This window comes from Dermacentor variabilis, chromosome 1 (assembly GCF_050947875.1).
Source record: "Dermacentor variabilis isolate Ectoservices chromosome 1, ASM5094787v1, whole genome shotgun sequence".
In the NCBI taxonomy this organism is placed as follows: Eukaryota; Metazoa; Arthropoda; class Arachnida; order Ixodida; family Ixodidae; genus Dermacentor; species Dermacentor variabilis.
In genome coordinates this window covers 17,748,736-17,766,795 of record NC_134568.1, presented here as the reverse complement: position 1 = coordinate 17,766,795, position 18,060 = coordinate 17,748,736, and positions in this window count along the sequence as shown.

Sequence of the window (18,060 nt, the reverse complement as noted above, 5' to 3'; positions counted from 1 at the left end):
GTTCTGCAGGGCTCCCAGGTTTCCCCGACAGTAAAGGCCCCGGAACGCGGGTGAATAAAGGGCAGCACGGGGAAATGAATCACATCCTTTGCTACGAATAAACAGTCAGATTCTTAAGGCCGCTGCCTCCTCCATTGCACGTGACGCCAACGAGGTGCACAATATGCAGAACTAAAGGGGTTCGCCATTTGTTTTGTCATTTTCGAAAGGCGTTTGTCATTCGTGAAGCGTAATATACTAATATGGCTTAGTTTAAAATTATTTTAGCGTATATTCAGGAGAAAATATGGTGCGCCGCACATGTAAATATAGGGAATGAAATTATTTTTCGCAAGTATACACCTTTAAAATCTTGCTCTAGAAGTGCATAAGTTCGGTTTGTGCAGCTAGACAAGTCGCCACCTTGGAAGATGACAGCATAACGCCCTCCGTTGAAACTGAGAGCGAACGGAAAGAATAAAGCACCTCTTGTGGAGGATTTCTTCGTAACACTGAGACTCACTGCGCGGCCCGATATAGCGGCTGTTGCGACGCCGGTTATTTGAACCTCGACCGGCGTTACTACTGGTTAGCCTGGCGTTGTCGGCAGGTCGCAGGAGTCCGGAAGACCATCGCGACCAAGCAGGGGCGAGACGATTTCTTGGCGAAACTTGCACTGTTTATGCCATGGTAACAAAGTAGGAAAGCTAGAAAGAATACGAAATGACACATTGTATAACAGAATCTTCCTAATACAATCCAAATCTTGGCCAATCTCCCACAGTGGTCACGTGCCATCGTAGAAGGATATCCTATCCTACATTGCGGGTCCGCTTAAGTAAGCCTGCTAAAATCGTAGGTAGTATTTTGCACACGCCAATCTCGCATGGTGTGTACTGAGTCCGGTCGGTGATTTTCAGCCGCTCCCTCTCTCTTAGGCGATGTTGCACGTGCTTGCCTCTGCTGGTGGTAACCCGTGGGTCCCGTTTGCTTCGAGGAAGGAGGGCCTCCCCTTCACACTGCGCTTTCCGATTAGGCATGGTTTTTTGATAATCCTATTTGCACTGTGTGCTTCACGCCAGTCGTAACGCGGCGTAACAGGCCGCTCAGCGAGCCGGAACAACTGCCAAAAGTCACGATGTCCTGCTCCAACGTGACCATCTACCGTAGCATGACGTCGCGACATATACGCCTCCAGGGGAAACTAGACCGAAATTGCTTAGTAGAAAAGCTATTATAGCAAATAATTTATGACACTCTGAAACTTTCGAATATTTTGTCTAGGATTTCGAGGTCCAGGCCCTTCACAAAAAGCAAAAGAAATGAAAAATTGTAACTGTCATGTCAATACTCCTTTAAAGGGCCCCTCACCAGGTCTGGCCGTCTTGAGCTGACAAGAGCACAGCATACAATGCGCGATAACGATCGTATCTGCAAAGTATTACATCACTACGCGCCGCAGAAAGGTATGAAATTTCAAACCGTACGCCATTTTCCCTTCTCCTCGCGGGCGCCGCGCTCCAAGCCGGAGGGATGACGTACACGTGTTCGCGCTGTGAGGTCACTCGAGGTGATGCGTAACTTCGAGACTTATTCAAGGCAACATCTGTTATTTGTGTAATATGTTGCTAGAATAGAAGACTTAAAGCTTATAGAAATAATAAAACACACAGACGGAATGTCTGCATGTTTTTGTTTTACTTCGCACCGCAGCAAAAGAGATGTACTTCCGTTTCGTCTGCTTGTTCCCACATCGTGCAGTCGAGCGCGTAGACACCGAAACTATGTCATCTTCTACCGTGTTCCAGAGCGGGATCACGCTCTGTGAACCACTTATGTCTGCCTCAGTAGTCATGTAGCACAGATTTGTGCCGCCAGTCAGGTGTGCTCGTGCACAGAGCGCAAAATCGTGTGCTGCGCGAAACGAGACAATCGCAACAGCTCGCACGCGAGGCCGTCAGCGGAAGCGCGCCGCGCCGCAAAAAAAAAAAAAAAAGCGAGGAGAAAAAAAAAAAAAAGAAGGTGGGACCTGTGACGTATGCGTGACGCGTTCCCCGAGCGCCGGTATGGGAGAACGCAGGAAAGGAATTTTTCTTACGGAGGCTAGACGGGGAAAGTGGAGAGAGCGTCGTTGTTTACGGTGAAGCTCGCCTCCTGAAATCATGGGTTCGCGACACTGAAATATTGCTATCTCGGCTATTAATGAGCCGATTTGAAAAATGTTTGCGGCAGAACGCTCCTTATAGGACACGTAACAACTTCCAGCGTATAATCAAACCTTCCTATGGGGCCTGGTGAGGGGCTCTTTAAAACAACGGCAAATTCTGTTTGGCGTGCCTGTCCAGACGTCCTTATAGACAGACAAGGCGAAGCATCTGAAAGGCTTTCGAAGCCAGTTTTTCTGGATCATTGTGAAGGAGAGCGTCACCGCAGGACGGGTCCTTCCTGTCGCTTTTCCCCCGTAAGACGTCGAGTCCCGCAATAAGTGACGCATGTAAAGGTTGCCCCACTGAGCAACAAACCATGCAGATGCAGCACACTGCCGCCTTCCAAAATAATTAATAATATTTGGGGTTTTACGTGCCAAAACCACTTTCTGATTATGAGGCACGCCGTAGTGGAGGACTCCGGAAATTTTGACCACCTGGGGTTCTTTAACGTGCACCTAAATCTAAGCACACGGGTGTTTTCGCATTTCGCCCCCATCGAAATGCGGCCGCCGTGGCCGGGATTCGATCCCGCGACCTCGTGCTCAGCAGCCCAACACCATAGCCACTGAGCAACCACGGCGGGTGCCTTCCAAAATGTTACGCAAACGGGATAAAACAATATGTTGCCTGAATGATTACTATTGCTCTTTTTCTTTCACGTACAAATCACGAAGTGACACCAATCTAACTTTCGCACGATTTACGTAAATGAACTCCATTTCCTTGGGTAAATTTGTACATGATGATTTTTTTTCTGCTATCTATGCTAGGGGGAAAAATGAGAACAAGTTTATTTTTCGAAATTACCCCCTTTCTTTTTTCGATCTTTCACATCGTTGAAAATGCCCTTTAAAAATCTCCAATACCAATTTCTTTTAAGGTGCCTTCCGCCGCCCGATTCATGGACTATCTCTCTTATGAATACGTGACCATAAATGCGGATCATCATCATCATCATCATCATCATCATCATGATCAACAACAACAACAACAACAACAAGGCTGACGGTGGGATACCAGCCGATTATCACGTTTTTATGAGAACAAAAATTGTTAGTGGGCATATAAAGGAAACCGTTCGCAAGTGAAATTCTCGCTGTACAGGGAGTACACGTATTGCGCTTCTTCGCAGTACGGCTCGGTCCACAGCCCGCCCTCCTCTGGTGAAGGAGGCGTAAAGTTGATGGGACGCTCCGTGATCCACGAGGCCGCATTCTGTCTCGAAGCGACAGCATCATCCTTCGAGTATGCTTCTTCCCAGCCTGTCGTGGCCCCGCACTACGGTTCACCAGGGCACGGACCCGAGAATTCCACCACGGTCGACGGCGGGGTGCCCATCGAAATGATGCCTTCACCCGTTACATTCGCCAGCTCATGGCACAAGTTACTTTTGAGCTTCAATGCACAAAACGACGTTCTGTTAAGCAAGTAACTGGAACGCCAATGCATTTCTCCGCAAAGTTCGGGAATGTGTACCTCGAAACTGTTGTCGTCCTGACAATTCGTTCCAAGTAGATCCGCCTTGGGAACTCCGCGGCTAGGATTTGTAAATTGCAATATGAGCCGTACTGTAATTAGTTAAAAACTTAATTAGCGAATTTTTGTTTTTCAGTCGGTTATGCATTTCAATTTTTGGTACAAATAATGTCCGCCTATTCGAGCAGACCACATCATGAACTATAGAATTGTGCTATCCGCCACAGACAACCTTTGAAACTTATTTAAAAATTTTTGAAAGTGTTCGCTGAAACACCCTGTATATCTAAAGGCGGTAGAAGCGTCATCCTATATTATTTTCGAAGTGTGATATTAGTGAGGGGTAGGTATTAACTGGTGACAAAACTGTGCATTTTCTCACACCACTGGCGGTATTCTTTAAACGACCGTCCTCCACGCTCTCGGATCGAAGCAGCTAATAAATATTTAGCGGCGGCTCCGATGGTTCTGAGCCGCGAGTGGTGCGTATAAGCTCTCGCACTGGATCGCGGCATGCCTATACCGTTTCAATGAGCTTTCTGTTGCGGTGCATTTGTACCGTTAGCTGGAATACGTAAAGCTGGCAAGGGTTACAGAAGCGGGTATTTCGCTATGCTATAGAGCACCCTTGCCGTACCAGACACCTGATGATGTTATTCGTGCTATATATAGCTACTTGACGCTGCGCTTCGCGATAAAAGAAAATCACTGCTTGTTGTTGCCGTTGCGGTAGTGGCAGAAGACAATTTTTTTGCGCATTAGCATAACGCTATCGTGATCAACTGTAGATCAAAACTGAAACGCGCACGCGCGCGTCTCCTGGCCGCTACACCATGGGCTCCATTTGTGACCCAAGTTATATTGTGGTCTTGTTCATTTCATATACGCAAGAGTCTTCGTGGTAATAGAGGGCGTCCCAGCTAGCGTATGCCAAGCTCTTAAATATAATGTTGCCACCTGGTGTTTTGAGCCAGCGAACAGTCAGCATTACGCACCCAGCAAAACGGCGAAGAAGACGACAAAAGCAAAGATCCCGCGCCAGCTGGAGAACTGTCGCTTAGTGTCTGGCATTTTTTCGTGTCTGGCTGCTCGTACTGTTACTTACTCTTGCCTAAGCGCGGGACAAACTGATGGAGGTGCTGAATAATCTAATCTATGCACCAAACCCCTCCGAGCAGCTGGAGCTCCAGCCCCGTACCGGTGGTTACGCCTGTACACCGCGCCAGCCGAAGGATCCGTGGACAAGCCCCTGAGTTTGGACTCCTCCCAGAGAAAATGGCAGCCCCGACCACCCCAACTGGTATGGAAGGCACAATGCCCATTCATTGTACGCTACTCCATCCGCGAACGCCGAATCCCTTCCACGGTGCCATACATGAGGATGCTGAAGATTGGCTGGTGCACTATGAACGTGTTGCCGCGTTAAACAAGTGGGATGACGCAGAGAAACTGAAAAACGTATATTTCAGCCTTAACGATGGTGCACGTGTTTGGTATGAGAACCGTGCAGATGCCCTAACTTCATGGGCAGAATTCAAACGCCGGATTTTTGAGACGTATGCGAGCCCTGATCGCCGAGAGCGAGCTGAGCGTGATCGCCAGTCTCGTATACAAATGCTGAACGAAGGTGTCGCAATGTATGTCGAGGACATGACGCGTCTCTTTCGACGAGCCGACCCCAGCATGTCGGAAGAAAAGAAGGTACGGTATCTGATGCGCGGGGTGAAAGAGCAGCTGTTAGGCGGTCTCGTGCGCGGTCCTCCCAAGACTGTGTCAGAATTTCTTTCCGAGGCTGTCACCATGGAACAGACGCTCCGGCAGCGGGCATCATCATACGAACGCCAAGTGAACGCTGCCTCACCTACGGACTTCTTCGGAACTCTCGGCGGCCACGTCGATTTCTTTCGAGAGCTCATTCATTCCGTAATCCGCGAAGAACTCCAGAAACTGTCGGTACCCTCACAGCCGACGCTCAACTCCTTGTCCAGCGTTCTCCGTGACGAAGTCCAGCAAGCGTTAAGGTAACCACCCTTCAACACAGAAGCTCGACCGCTAAGAAGTGACAGCTCCCGTATGTCGTATTCGCAACCTTTGAGGCCACCAGCCCCATCTCCCTCCCCGCTTCGCACCGCGTGCCCGGCCATGCTACAGCCCGTCCAAGCGGCCTCGTATTACCAGGACCACCGACAGGCCCCAAGGAAACCAGACGTGTGGCGGGCACCTGATCGCCGTCCACTTTGCTTTCACTGTGGTGAAGCTGGGCACGTCTACCGACAGTGCTCCTATCGAGAGCTCGGACTACGCGGATTTTCGGCAAACTCGCCGTGACCTAGGTTCGGCCAGCGTCCTCCTGAAATTGAACAATACCTTGCCCAGCAGTGCGGATCCCCATCAGCTCGACACGAGTCAGGCTCCCCTTCGCCGCGGCGGTTTTCTCCGACTCGCCGTACGTATTCGAGCGTGGTGCGGGGTCGGTCGCCCAGCCCGCGCCGGGAAAGCTAACCACAGCGGCCTTCGGGGGCGAGGCCGCTCAGTCTGGACGTGCTCAAGGACCCCTACTGACGCGTACGCGGATCGACGACACATCGACGACGACAGTACCTGCTGATAACAGAAGAAAAATTTCCTTGGACATTCCTGTACTGCTCAGCGGTCGTGAATTGACTGCTTTAGTGGACACTGGAGCGGATTATTCTATAATCAGCGAAAAACTGGCCACCCTTCTGAAGAAAGTGACGACGCCTTGGAATCAAACGCCAGTTCGTACAGCTGGCGGGCACATCGTCACACCACTCGGCATGTGCACGGCACGAATACAGATTCGCGGCTCTACGTTTGTTGCCAGCTTGAGCATTCTCCCTCAGTGTTCTCGAGACCTAATCATCGGCATGGACTTTCGCAGAGAGCACGAAGCTATCATCGACATTCGACAACGCCTCGTCACTTTCTCGTCAAAGAGCGCCGCAGCGACGACGAACACCATCCACCCTCGAGCATCTCTTCGTGTCATTGACGACGCTTTCACATTACCACCACGTGCAAGTGCCGTGGTTCAGGTGGCATGTGACAGACTCCTACACGGTGAAGCGGTCGCAGAAAACAATCGCTCTCTCCTGCTTTCTCAAGGGATTTGCGTAGCCAGAAGCCTTATTGATCTCCATGATGTCCACTGTGAGGTTCTTGTCACGAACTTCAGCTACGAACACCGGCACCTTTTCCCCGGTACTGTCATAGACTACGCCGACCCAATCGCCGATGTCACTGAGTGTTTTGTTTCCGAGGCAATCGACACTGCTGAAGCACTTATACGCAACGTCGACATTAGTCCAACGCTTCCTGAAGAGAACAAACAACCCCTACGCGAGCTGTTGCTCGAGTTCCACTCTTGCTTTGCACGGTCATTGAAGATACGTCAAACGTCGATTACGAAACACCGTATCATCACCTATGACGACGTGCCCCCCATACGGCAACAGCCTTATCGCGTTTCCCCAACCGAACGACATACGATTCAAACGCAGGTGAAGCAAATGCTTCAAGACGGCGTAATACAGCCTTCATGCAGTCCCTGGTCATCGCCAGTTGTTCTTGTTAAAAAGAAAGATGGCACGCTTCGGTTTTGTGTTGACTACCGGAAGCTAAACAACGTCACCAAGAAAGACGTGTACCCGTTGCCTCGTGTCGCGACGATTCTCTGGATAGGCTGAGGCGCGCGAAGTATTTCTCCTCTATCGATCTGAAAAGTGGCTACTGGCAAATTGAAATAGATGAACGGGACCGCGACAAAACTGCCTTTGTGACTGTGGATGGCCTTTACGAATTTAGAGTACTCCCTTTCGGCCTCTGTTCGGCGCCAGCCACATTCCAGCGAATGATGGATACAGTTCTCGCTGACCTCAAATGGAAAAGCTGCCTCGTCTATATCGATGATGTCGTTATCTTTTCGGAAACTTTTGACGAGCACCTTCGACGCCTTCGGAATGTACTCGAAGCCATTCGATCGGCTGACCTTACACTCAAGCCAGAGAAATGCCATTTCGGTTACGAGGAACTGAAGTTCCTTGGTCACGTCGTGAGCGCGGCAGGTGTTCGGCCCGATCCCGAGACGACTGCTGCCGTAGCTGCTTTTCCCACTCCAACTGACAAGTGTCCGACGGTTTTTGGGCTTGTGTGCATATTATCGACGCTTCATTGAAAAATTTTCGAAGATTGCAGAGCCGCTACTTCGCCTTACACGTGACGACGTGCCATTCCTCTGGACTGATGAAGAACAGACTGCCTTTGCGGAGCTACAACGTCGATTGTCTTCTCCTCCCGTGCTCGGTCATCTTGATGAGGATGCTGACACAGAAGTACGCACTGACGCCAGCAATATCGGTCTCGGAGCTATCCTGGTGCAACGGCAAGACGGGACTGAACGAGTTATCACCTACGCGAGCCGCACTCTGTCACGCGCAGAGTCCAATTATTCCACCGCAGAGAAGAAGTGCCTCGCGGTTATTTGGGCTACCACAAAGTTTAGGCCGTATCTCTACGGGCGGCCATTTAAAGTTGTGACCGACCATCACGCTTTGTGCTGGTTGGCCAACCTCCGAGACCCTTCTGGACGATTGGCACGTTGGAGTCTGCGACTCCAGGAATTTAACATCACCATCGTATACAAGCCAGGCAGGAAACATGAAGGTGCTGACACGCTATCAAGAGCACCTGTTGAGTCTCAGAATCCTGACGAGGAAGACGACATCACCTTCCTGGGAGCCCTCAACAGGCCGGACCTGCTCGCTAAACAACGATAGGACGCTGAGTTAAAACCCATTATTGATCACTTAGAAGGCGGCATGGCGTCCATTCCTCGCCCACTTTAGCGACGGTTGTCGTCATTTTGCCTACGAGAGGGCATCTTATACAAAAGAAACACAGGTGCCGGCAACAAACCACATCTTCTAGTAGTACCTCAAGCCCTTCGCGACGACATCCTATTAGCCTGCCACGACGAGCCGACATCCGGTCACTTGGGCTACTCAAGGACTCTGGACAGGGTACGGGAACTGTACTACTGGCCTAGACTGACTGATTGCGTCAAACGATACGTGAAAGGATGCCATGAATGCCGGCGCCGCAAGTCACCACCCTTCAAGCCTGCAGACCTTCTACAACCCATCGACCCTCCGCGTACGCCGTTTGATCAAGTTGGAATGGACCTTCTTGGACCATTTCCCTTGTCTTCCTCCGGCAATAAGTGGATCATTGTCGCAACTGATTACTTAACGCGTTACGCTGAGACGAAGGCACTACCACGCGGGACAGCATCTGAAGTTGCCCAGTTTTTTTATGCATCACATTGTGCTTTGGCATGGCGCACAGTCATTCATCATCACTGACCGAGGGACGGCATTTACGGCGAAGCTTCTGGACGACATCTTCAAGCTGAGTTACACGAGCCATCGAAAGGCCACTGTATACCACCCTCAGACTAACGGCTTAACAGAAAGACTAAACAAAACACTGGCAGACATGATCTCTATGTACGTCGACGTGCAGCACAAAACGTGGTACGAAATCCTGCCGTACGTAACGTTTGTGTACAACACTGCCATGCAGGAAACTACACAATTCGCGCCATTCCGCCTCGTTTATGGTCGAGATGTCCAAACTATGCTAGACGCCATGATTCCGTATGAAGATATTGACCAGCTCGACCAGTTAACTCCTGACGTCGAGGAGTACATTCAGCGCGCCGAAGAAGCACGTCAACTGGCCCGTGTGCACATAAGAGAGCAGCAGGGTGCAGATGCAATAAGGTACAATCTCCACCATCGACAAGTTGCCTATGAGCCTGGTGACCAAGTTTGGGTTTGGACTCCCATTAGACGGCGAAGCCTCAGCGAGAAACTCCTGAGCAAGTACTTCGGACCATACACAGTACTAAGGCGTGTAAGCGACGTGAACTATGAAGTGGTTCCAGACGGAGACCTGCCATCGCCCAAGCGCCGTTTACCACGCGCAGAGACTGTACATGTCGTCCGCCTTGTTTGGATCTGACTGCTGGTACGATCTGTTGGGAACTCGGCGCTGACGCCCGTGGTTGTACCTGGGTCGCAAGCCCCAAGGGTAGCGTTGGCCTGGCGGCCTGGGGTACAACTGGAAGCATCCGAAGGTCCCGGCAAAGCATGAGTCGACTGGTAACAACGAAACAACTTGTTTATTTTAACATCGCAAAGAGTTGGCGGTCAGGTTGACCGAAGTAGAGAGACGGGAGAGCACTTCACTCAACAGAAGAAATCGGAGCCCTCCTTTTGGCGTCCGGGGGCAGCTGTTTTTATACTCTCGCAGTTGAGGGCAAGAAGGAACCCCTCAAAAGACGAGCACGAGAATGTACAATGGGCTAATGGTGACGCACACTGTCGTAGCGATGCCGTAGCACCATGTCGAGCACGATCTCGTAGCACCCTGTCGAGCACGATCTCGTAGCACCCTGTTGTAGCGCTGCCGGTCGGGCACAATGACTGTAATGAGAGGATGGTCCCTGCTTTGGCATCGCCTGATTCGGGCACAATGGCTGTAATGAGGGGACGATCCCTGCTTTGGCATCGCCTGTTTCGGGCACAATGACTGGAATGCGAGGGTGATCCTTTGCGGTCGCATCGCCGCAGTCGCGCCTGGAAACACCTGGCGATGAGTGTTGCGGCGACGACGATCGGGCCAAAATGTCTGTCGCCCCGCCGCAGTCGCGCCGGCAAAACCACGTGTCGCAGGCGAAACGCAACAGACCGCCCCGCCGGGGGAAGGAGATCCCGATGGACAGGGGACTGCATCCGCTGTCCGGAGGGAAGTCGCTCGATGATGCTCATAACCGAAGTCGGGCGTCCCTCGACGTTTCTCGAGCGCAGCGCACAGAGAAGGCCTCGTTCTCTAGTTCAGGTTCGCACGGGACACTGCAAAGTGACTTCGGGAGAGTTCACATTTTTGTTCTCGTTCCCGGCAAGCGTTAGAACTACGCTGAAACTCAACCGCTCAGTCAGCAAGCACGGCACAACCCTCACTAAGCCCTGCCAGGCTCTTTCCCCTTTTTATACCACTGCCTAGTTCCTTACAGTAGTCTAGCATCACTCAGAACGCGTCCACAAATTGAAAAATTGCACTAGAAAGCATATCATCACTTTGAAACACTAAACAAAAGCAATATGTTAAAAAAAAATCCTGCCTCAGGAAGAAAAACATCAGTAACCAACAATTTTGAGGCTGATTCCTACGTTAGGGGCTTCGACTTAAGCCATCGGCGTTACCGTTGAGACTCCCCTTTTTGTAACGCACCTCAAAGGAATATTGTTGTAAAGCGAGGCTCCAGCGCAGGAGGCGGCCATTTTTGGAAGAGATGGTCTGCAGCCATTGGAGAGGGCAGTGATCCGTCTCAATGATAAACCTCGAGCCGGCTAGATAGCATGACAATTTCTGAACGGCCCACACGAGACACGCACACTCTTTCTCGGTGGCGCTATACGCCTGCTCACGACTGGTCAGCTTACGACTAGCATACAGGACGGGGTGTTCTACTTCTCCATTTTCCCGTTGGCACAGTACAACGCCCATGCCTCGCTCACTAGCATCGCACTGAACAATGAACCCTTTTGTATAGTCTGGCGATCGTAGCACAGGCTGGCTTGTTAGGGCACTCTTTAGGGCGCTAAAAGCTCTTTCCTTTGTCTCGTCCCAGACGACTGTTTGAGGCTCTGTCTTTCTTAGAGCATCCGTCAGGGGAGCCGCGATATCAGAGTACCTAGGGATGTACCTCTGATAGTAGCCGGCGACACCCAAGAACGACCGAATATCGGTCTTTGTGCGCGGTTGCGGAAAGTCTCGCACAGCGGCCACTTTTATTTCAGAGGGGCGGCGACGACCCTGACCAATCACGTGACCGAGGTAGACAACCTCGGCCTGTGCTAACTGGCACTTAGGAGCCTTTACTGTCAAGCCTGCTTCGCGCAGGCGGGTTAGCACTGCCCGCAAGTGTGTCATATGCTCAGACCAGGATGCGGAGAATATCGCTACGTCGTCTAGATACGGTAAAGCGAATTCTTGCTGTCCCCGCAACACTTTATCCATGAGACTTGAAAAACAGTATGGCGCGTTCTTCAAACCAAAACTCAACACTTTAGGACGGAATGTTCCCATTGGTGAAATGAACGCCGCATACCTACTAGCCTCTTCTGTAAGTGGAACCTGCCAATAACCCCTGACAAGATCTAGGGTGGAAATAAACTGAGCGCTACTAACTTTCTCAAGGCGCTCCTCGATGTTAGGGATCGGATAAATTTGATCCTTAGTGATGGAATTAAGCCTGCGGTAGTCGACGCAAGGACGAGGTTCCTTGCCCGGTACCTCAACTAAAATCAAAGGGGAGGTATAATCACTCTCACCTGCCTCAATAACACCGAGCTGTAGCATTTTCTTTACCTCAGCCTCCATAATATCGCTCTGGCGGGGTGACACCCGATACGCCTTGGATCGTACTGGCTCTGGGGAGGTAAGTTCTATATCATGAGTAAGTACAGAAGTCCTACCAGGCCTCTCAGAGAACAGACCTTGAAACTCTTGTAATAGCTGGTGTAGTTCGGTTTTCTGCTCGGGCGACAGCGGTGCTTTACTGATAAGGTCACTAATGACTTGACCGGTGTCTTCCCTGTTCGTCACTGAGCCTAGTCCTGGAAGCTCGACCGGAAGCTCTTCAGGAACGTTTACCATCATGCACACCACTGCTTCCCTTTGTCTATAAGGTTTGAGCAGATTACAGTGGTAAACTTGCTGTGCTTTCCGCTTTCCTGGCAGACTTACCACGTAGTTAACGTCCGACAGTTTCTGAACAATTCGTGCTGGGCCCTCCCACTGCACGTCTAGTTTGTTGTTTAGCGATGTGCGCAATATCATGACCTCATCGCCAACCTCAAAACGACGGGCCCTGGCTGTCCGATCATAATAAACCTTGGCCCTCTGCTGGGCCTTTGTCATTGCTTCACCTGACAACTCCTGTGCCCTTCTTAAGCGTACGAGGAGCTTAAGCACGTACTCCACCACGACTGGGTCGTCGCCCCTACCTTCCCACGATTCTCGAAGCATGCGAAGCGGAGATCGAAGCGAGCGACCGTACACCAGTTCAGCTGGCGAAAACCCCGTAGCCGCATGCGGCGCGGTCCTTAAAGCAAACATCACCCCAGGCAGACACAGCTCCCAGTCAGTTCGATGTTCAAAACACAACGCTCTCAACACGCGCTTCATGACGGAGTGGAGCTTCTCAACGGAATTCGACTGTGGGTGGTACACTGAGCTGTGTAGCAGCTTTACCCCACACCTTTCGAGAAAAGTTGTCGTCAAAGCGCTAGTAAACACTGTGCCCTGATCTGATTGAATTTCTGCAGGAAAACCAACTCGCGCAAATATGGACAGTAGTGCATTAACTATCTCAACTGAGCTGAGTTCTTTAAGCGGCACTGCTTCAGGGAACTTTGTCGCTGGGCAGATCACAGTCAAAATGTGTCTGTACCCCGTGGCTGTTACCGGCAGAGGTCCCACAGTATCAATAACGAGCCGTCTAAAAGGCTCCGTAATGATAGGTACCAATTTCAACGGCGCCCTCGATTTGTCCCCTGGTTTGCCCACCCGCTGACAAGTGTCACATGTCCTCACGAAATGGTCTGCGTCCCGAAAACACCCTGGCCAATAGTACTCTTGCAAGAGACGGTCCTTAGTTTTCTTAACTCCTAGGTGTCCGGACCACGAACCCCCGTGTGACAAGCGCAACAGATCCTGACGATAGCATTGAGGCACGACCAGCTGATCGAACTCCACTCCTCGGCGGTCTAGATACTTCCGGTACAGGACTCCACCCCTTTCCACAAAACGCGCAGTTTTCCTGGCGATACCTTCTTTGACATTGCAGCGCACGTTTTCCAGGCTGCCATCCTTTTTTTGCTCGGCTATCAAAGCCGTCCGGCTGACTTTTAGCAACCTATCAAGTCCGTCTGACGTAGGCGCGATGAGCAAATCAGTAGATAGCTCTTCTAACTTTCCCGAATCGGGATTTTCCTCTCCAGTATCTGGCGCCTTCAACGCTACAGACTCAATTTTATTCAGTTCGGGCGTGCTCTGAATATCAGCTTGCTGCGCCTCTGACCCTTTTTCGTTGTTTGATAACGTCGGCCCCGCAACTACCGCCTTTGCAGCGAGCTCCCGAACCTTCGATCTGGTTAAGGCCTGAACACTAGCTTCACCAAACAAAAGCCCCTTCTCGCGCAGGAGGTGATCGGACCTGTTTGAAAATAGGTACGGGTACTGGGGTGGCAGCATAGATGACACTGCCGCCTCCGTCTCAAGCGCTCCGAAAGGTCCTTCAATAAGCACCTTTGCTACTGGCAGACACACGCTATGAGCTTCCACGGCTTGCTTGATCCATGCGCACTCGCCCGTGAACATATGGGGTTCTACGTAAGACGGGTGAACTACATCCATCGTTGCTGCGGAATCGCGAAGCACTCGGCACTCTTTCCCGTTCACGAGGAGGTCTCGCATGTAAGGCTCGAGAAGCTTCATGTTCTCGTCAGTGCTGCCTATTGAAAAAAAAACAACTTTTGGTGTTGTTTCCGGACACTGCGCCGAAAAGTGACCCGGCTTCTGGCACGTATAACAAACGCGCGCTTGCCTCATCTCGAACCGCTTTCTGCGTTCGGCTTCGGCTGCCGCCGTCTCCTTAGGTTCGGTCGCACTGCTTCCACTCGCATCTGCACTACGCGTGTTCCCCTTTGCTCTCATGGGTGTGAACTTCGGCCTCTCAAACTTCGAGCCAAATTCACCCTTTTGACCGTCCTTAGCTCCGCGAGCCCGACGCGTCACAAACTCCTCGGCTAGCTCAGCGGCTTTAGCCACCGTACAAACGTCTGGCCTATCCAAGACCCAGTATCGCACGTTCTCCGGTAACCGACTATAAAACTGTTCTAGCCCGAAACACTGCAGAACTTTATCGTGGTCACCAAACGCTTTCTCTTCTTTGAGCCACTCCTGCATGTTCGACATAAGCCTATACGCAAACTCTGTATATGACTCACTTTTGCCTTTCTCATTTTCCCGAAACTTCCGACGGAACGCCTCCGCAGACAGCCGGTACTTTTTTAGCAGACTCGATTTTACTTTGTCGAAATCCTCTGCTTCCTCTCTATCCAAGCGAGCGACTACGTCGGCCGCCTCGCCGGGTAACAAAGTGAGCAAGCGCTGTGGCCACGTTTCCCGAGAGAACCCCTGCTTCTCGCACGTTCGCTCAAAGTTAACCAGGAACAAACCAATGTCCTCTCCAAGCTTAAACGGCCGCATCAGGTCAGTCATTTTGAACAATACTCGTTCTCCTGCACCGTGTGCCTGACTTCCATTACGAGCGCGTTCCATCTCTATCTCGAGACGCTTCATTTCCAAAGCGTGTTCGCGCTCTTGTTTCTCTTTTTGCTCTTTAAGTTCGCGCTCCTGTTTCTCTTTTTGCTCTTTAAGTTCGCGCTCCTGTCTTTTTGACCTCTCCTCAATAGTCTCAAGGCATTCCGACAGCTCGTCATCCTCAGCCTCTAACTCAAGAATAGCCTTTAGCAGTTCAGGTTTTCTTAGTTTGTCTGAGACATCCAGACCCAACTCTCTTGCAAGCTCCAACAATTTCGGTTTGCGCAACGACTTCAAATCCATGGCTGCTCTGAATGCTGCTTTCTCTACTGCTTACTATTGTCTTGCCGCAAACTAACCCGGCAGCAACGACAACCACAATTACCAGCTCTGTTTCTGACACTAACAAAAAGCCTGGCAAAGCTCAGAAGAAGAAAGTCCCGCACTCACCAAACCTCGCAGCCAAGAGTCCAGCGCAGTCGTTCCGCTGCAGGCAACCAGTCATCACACAGGGCTCGTTGCACTGCTCCCGGATCGTCGTTGAGCTGCTCAGCATACAGTCAACTGCATCTCTTTGCTGCTGGCCTCCGTTGTCGCGATCTCACCGCTGGCAGACAGTTGTTTGAAGTCGGAGGCGATCTCACCGCTGCCAACCAGATGTTTGGATCTGACTGCTGGTACGATCTGTTGGGAACTCGGCGCTGACGCCCGTGGTTGTACCTGGGTCGCAAGCCCCAAGGGTAGCGTTGGCCTGGCGGCCTGGGGTACAACTGGAAGCATCCGAAGGTCCCGGCAAAGCATGAGTCGACTGGTAACAACGAAACAACTTGTTTATTTTAACATCGCAAAGAGTTGGCGGTCAGGTTGACCGAAGTAGAGAGACGGGAGAGCACTTCACTCAACAGAAGAAATCGGAGCCCTCCTTTTGGCGTCCGGGGGCAGCTGTTTTTATACTCTCGCAGTTGAGGGCAAGAAGGAACCCCTCAAAAGACGAGCACGAGAATGTACAATGGGCTAATGGTGACGCACACTGTCGTAGCGATGCCGTAGCACCATGTCGAGCACGATCTCGTAGCACCCTGTCGAGCACGATCTCGTAGCACCCTGTTGTAGCGCTGCCGGTCGGGCACAATGACTGTAATGAGAGGATGGTCCCTGCTTTGGCATCGCCTGATTCGGGCACAATGGCTGTAATGAGGGGACGATCCCTGCTTTGGCATCGCCTGTTTCGGGCACAATGACTGGAATGCGAGGGTGATCCTTTGCGGTCGCATCGCCGCAGTCGCGCCTGGAAACACCTGGCGATGAGTGTTGCGGCGACGACGATCGGGCCAAAATGTCTGCCGCCCCGCCGCAATCGCGCCGGCAAAACCACGTGTCGCAGGCGAAACGCAACAGCCTCAAGCCGTATTTTACACGGTGATGTGAAGTGTACTAGTGAAACAACCTTTATTTGTTTTTATTTTTTTGCTGTCGTCGCGTCGTCCTTCAAAGAACTGCGAAGCGTTTTTTTGTTGTTGTTGTTGTTTCCATCGACAGAACCCATTTTTTGCCTCGTGTGCATGCCCGTATGTGTGCTAGCGTGTTCCCCCCCACCCCCCTTTTTATTTGTCTTACCTAATTTGCGTACTTTCCGTGTACGTCTTGTGTTTGAGAATCGAGTCGATGCTTCATTGGGAGGGGGAATAATGCCACCTGTTGTTTTGAGCCAGCGAACAGTCAGCATTGCGCGCCCAGCAAAACGGTGAAGAAGACGACAAAGGCAAAGATCCCGCGCCAGCTGGAGAACCGTCGCTTAGTGCCTGGCATTTTTCGTGTCTGGCTGCTCGTACTGTTACTTACTCTTGCCTAAGCGCGTGACAATATATAGAATATACGAGAACGCAACCAATCGTATTCTGTCAGCAGTGAGGTACCGCGTACCAAGAGGATCTTTTTCATAATTGAACTATCGATAATAGGATGAGATTAATTAACGAACTTTTTAATTATTCTATCGAGGGTGCCAATTTTGACATAAAGGTAATAACTGTGTTTTGAAACACCCGATCCAGTCGTTTTCAGTGTGATATGTCTCGCGTCATTATTTTCTTCCGCGTTTTAAGGAAAACGCGTGAAGTATGAAAATAGCCGCATGATTACGCGTCCGCGCTACGCGACAGCAGCAGTCCCTCGCGTTACTCCGAAGGATTAGCAAAACACGAAAAAAAATTCACAAAACGAAAAAATAACTACGAATTTCAAATAATTGGAAAGTAAAAAAAAGTAACGTAAACGCCGAAAGAACACCGAATTTTTGAAAAAGAATTAACACCGAAAAACATGCGCCCCATTTCGCCAAAAAATAAACCACGAAAACGCGGAACTCTAGTTATAGCTCAAACAACATTTCATTGTTTTTATATCTCTTTCTTTTTTACTATTACGCAAATGCCAGAAATAAAGGTGGAAAAGTTCTCTTTTTCATTGATCAGCAAACTATGTTTTGAGCATTACAAGGTATAGTGCCAGTATAATGCATCGCGAATTCGCAGTATCCTACCGAAAGGGTAATGAAGGAATGTTTGCCCAAGTGTTTCTACTTTTGTTCATTCCAGCAGCAGCTAGGCGGATTTTTAAACTTCCCCATCAGACAACAGGCAGATGTGTTGAAGGTGTCCGCTGGCATGTCGCTGTGCGGTCCAATTCCTCAGTTAACCAGGGCGCATGTAAAATGATAAGCACTCAATCTGAGCCATCAATTGCGATAGCTCTACTTGATACTTGTACCTATACCTGTAGACTACCCCAAGAATGTTTCATTGTTTACCACCGCTTGCCTGCTATAGAAACAGTGCATCCCAGTTCGAACATACAATATCTATAGGCTGAGCTGGTCGTGAACGGTGGTTGATAAGAGCGGCGTAGAATCGAGCGGGAGGCATCGCTACCAAATCACGGCCTCATCCTATAGATAACGTGGTTGGAGCGTCGCTCTGACCAA